At 46.3% G+C, this 4,054-nt stretch overlaps 1 protein-coding gene across 1 annotated transcript in view; it reads left to right on the forward strand.

The window, feature by feature from the left end:
• Positions 1 to 3,844: 3,844 nt before the first annotated feature.
• Positions 3,845 to 4,054, forward strand: part of HMGB1 (high mobility group box 1) — a 5,988-nt gene continuing 5,778 nt past the window's right edge. Inside the window, exon 1 of the mRNA XM_011360196.2 lies at positions 3,845 to 4,009. The gene's annotated coding sequence lies outside the window, so the exon portion shown is untranslated. The remainder of the gene's footprint in view (positions 4,010 to 4,054) is intronic.

A 4,054-nucleotide genomic window follows, 5' to 3' on the forward strand; every position in this document is an offset into this window, starting at 1 on the left:
ACGAGGCTCCGGTTCTCCACACACCACCGCTCTGCCCTCCGCCTCTGGTGCCTGCCCAGTTGGTCCTGCTACGTCCTTGCAGGTTAGATGAGGCACCACAGCCCTGAGAGCTGGGAAACCACACGGACCTCAGAGGCTAGCAGAAGCCCACGTGTGGTGGATCGGGGTGGTGGTGCGTGTGTGTGGGGGGGGGACACAGTCCTACCTTATAGCCCTGAGTTCACAGCCCTTTGCTCCTTCCTTATCCCGAGTTCCTCTGTCCTTTATTTTTGGCACCCTAAAAAATAATAATAATAAGGTTTTTTGAGTATGGCTGACCTCTTCAGACAGTTTGGTTTACTGTTTCTACTCCTTTTTAGAAGCTGGCCCTTTTCGATGGAGACGAGAGAATTCACATAGCTCGGCTTTAGGACTCGTTGCACGGGAGAAAACAGTATCCTCCAACTCAAGACTCACAGCCCCCCTGCTTGCGTCTTGTATTTTTTTACATCGGAGTTAAGTTTCAACGGCCTGTTGGAAGCAACATTTGGGCAGACGTTTTTGTAGTTTTTGTGATAAATTCTTATTTGGCTTGCTATAGTTCACTGTATCCAAACAGATATAACTTTAGTCTAGTTGGGAATTGGTAAATAGTCAAAACGTTCATGTTTGTCTATATTTGAGATCCCCCACAGCACCCCAACTCCATCTTCTTCTTTTTAATTTATAAGAACGAGGTGCATTAGCTATCCTCGATTTTAGTATCCTAACATTTACTGATCACTTATTATTCTATTTTTCTTGCCTTCTGATTTAGAGAGACCCAAATGCTTCTCTCCAAAGATGGAAGAGGAAGATTAAAACAATAATTTGCAGTAAGTACTCTCTCAGCTATTAACTGATTTATTCAACAGACTTTGCTTAGTGCCTGTTGTATGCCAGGCACCCGCTAGGCGCCTGGGATACAAAGATAAGATGGGGCCCCTGCCTTTCAGGGGTACAGTGCAGTGGGACAAGCAGACACATAGCTGGGTAATTACAATTGTGAGCACGGTAATTAACATACAGAATATCGTGGGATCACAGAAGAGAGGTACTTTACCCCAGAGGGTGTCAAGGCAGGCGTCGGGAAAAACAAAAATGATGTTGATGAAGCTCTGTAAATCACTTGGCTGCAGTGGGCAAGGGAGAGGATGGTCAGGTTTTTTGAATTAGATGACTTGGTCATTTGGGATAAAACACCCAATAACACTAAAGTAAATATATATGCCAAATGTGTGGCTAAGGATTCATGCTGAAAAAGGTAAGGGTCTAATATTATAAATAAGTGAACATCAACTTTGCAGGATTAGAGCTAGAAGTTGTAGGGTTTATTTGAAAGTTTCTTCCTTTTTATATCTCTCCCTCCCTATATCACGGAAAAACAAACGTGAGAAATGTGGTACCTGTAAGTGGAAGTTTTTAAAATCCTCCCCCCAACAAAAAAGGCCCCCGGTAAAACTGGGAAAAAAAAAAAGCAACAACAACAAAACGGAAGGAAAAATAAAGCCAGTTGAAGCAAAGAATTTTTTTTTAAGCTTAGCTTTACCATCAGTGCCCTCATAGAAAATAAAAATACGAAGAAAAACTCAAGGTTAACTTCATTTAAGGTTCCCTAGGCCATAGGTTTGAAGGGATCTGCATAACAATTTTAAACCTTTAAAAAAAAAAAAGTTTAATCTTTACAACAATCCTGTGATCACCTCCATTTTATAACTGGGAGAACTGAAGCACATAGAAGTTTTAAAAAACCATGCCTCAGATCAGCTAGTAAGTGGCTGAGTGAGGATTTGAACCCAGGTCTAGTAAATCCAGTGCCTCTTATTACTCACTGTACCGTCCTGTTGAAATAGAAACCTGGGTGGGTCCATCACTCTCCTGTTGTTCTGTAACCATGAACTTACCCTGGCAGGGGTGAGGTCTTCCAGAGTATTGGGAAAGGTGTATGCTTGGGACAGCACAAATCCAAAACTGCTTCTGGAAAATATCGGTAGTGCTATCTTCAAATAACCATCATCAAATTTTGATGCCATGGATGCCATCTAAAGTGTCAGTCGTTCTCACTAACAGTTTGTAACACGGGCATCGAGATGGTAAAACGGGACTGGAATAAATGTCTAGATTGAAATAAAGCGTACAGTTTGACAAGTAGAGGAGAGTAGAGTAAGTAAAATGACAATTGAAAATGACAATTTAAAAGTTAACTTTGATGTTTACTTTTTTAAACACCGAATGTGCATTATACTAGTTTATATGCTCTTTAATATTATACTATTTTTCTTGTGCATGTGTTGTGTGTTGTCCATTCACTAAGACTATAATCCCTGAGACCAATTGTGTATTTAAAAAAAAAAAGGAATAAAGATTAAATCATGGGTCAGGAAAGGTTATCTAAGCCTATTCTCAAACAGTTTAATAAATTTGAGCAAACGCATTAGGTTATAGATGCTTAGAGCAGATATAAGAAATAAAAGTAGGATAATAAGGCGATTTATTTTAACTCCGATCTATTATATTTGGAGGAACTGGCTGGCGGGCTTAGAAGGGCTTAGAAGTGTGTATAACCATACCATTAGATGTGAAAAAGGGGAAGTCTGTTATAACTGAATAGGGGTGTGGTCTGCCCAGGTTCAGGAGGAATAGATAAGTTTCATAAAGGACCAATGTATGTGTATTGTCTTCAGAACAGGCGCATTTTCTTTACAGACGGAATGTATTTGCCTATTACCACCAGGCAGCTTGGTGAGTTAGAGAAAGGGCAGCCTGTGGATTTGGGCACACGGGCTCTGGGCCTCCACCTCGTCTTGCAGGTAACCATATACCTGGAGCCCCTGTAATCCTAGCGCAGGTACATGGATGCACTAAGTGGTGTGATGGGAGGGGAAGATCGCATCACAAGGATTCGTTTGATTGTAACAGTAATCCACACCAAGTCAAATAAAACAGCCAAACAGTTAAAAATGTGGTCTCTAATGAATTTGCTAATTCTAGCAGGCCCTCGCAAACATTTCCTGCCGGAGTACCCCGTATCAAAACGAAATACCTGTGCTTTAAATTACGTGGAATAATTATTTGATTTCCAGGAAGTTAAGACAGTGCTTTGTATTTAAATAAAAAGTCCTAGACATGCTGTGAAACTCGATCAAACCCACAAAAAGGCTGAAACCGAATGCCTGTGCAGTGAGTCAAGATTTCTGCCGCTCGGCGAGCCTGACGTTCCGGCTTACGAGCCCAGAAAAAGGGGCATTTCAGAACGGGCCGCCTGGGCCGTGTCCCCTTCTCGTAGGGAAAGCCCTGCCTTTGCAGAGGCCTGGCGCATCTGCGGCGGAGGGGCCCGTCTCGGGGCTGCCGGCACCCCTGCACACCAGCAGGAGCCCCCAGTTTTCCGGGGGCGCGACCGCAGCCCGTCGCCCTCACTTTGGGAGGGTTGTTAAAATGCTGGGGCCCCTAATCTTAACGGCTTTGACGTGAGTTTGGGGCAGGAAGGGGGGGGGAGGCCTGCGGGTGTCCGTTTTGCCCGAGGAGTTGGAGACCCTCGTGCTGAAGTGCGGCCCGCGGCGCCCCGGCGGCCGCCCCGGCGTGGGGCCGGCTCGGGTTAGACACTCGCACACACACCATAGAGCTCGCTTTCCCGTAGCAGCTGCTGCCTCTGCCTCTGCCTCTCCCGCCTCAGCCTCTCTGCCCGGCATCCACACACATTCAGATTTGCGCGCTGTTTCAATCCTCGATGACGTGTCCCCGCAGACAGCCAATGGCCGCCGGGCTCTGGTCAGGACAATGGGAGGGAGCGGGCCAATGAGCGGGCCCCGTGAGTTGGCGGTAGCCAATAGGAGGCGCGCTGGCTGGAGAGTAATGTTACAGAGCGGAGAGAGTGAGGAGGCTGCGTCTGGCTCCCGCTCTCACAGCCATTGCAGTACATTGAGCTCCATAGAGACAGCGCCGGGGCAAGTGCGAGCCGGACGGGCACTGGGCGACTCTGTGCTCGCGGAGGGTGAGTCCGGCGCGGCGCGGCGGCGGTGACGGCGCCTCCGGCAGC

The sequence above is a fragment of the Pteropus vampyrus genome, unplaced genomic scaffold (assembly GCF_000151845.1).
Source record: "Pteropus vampyrus isolate Shadow unplaced genomic scaffold, Pvam_2.0 Scaffold52, whole genome shotgun sequence".
NCBI lineage: Eukaryota > Metazoa > Chordata > Mammalia > Chiroptera > Pteropodidae > Pteropus > Pteropus vampyrus.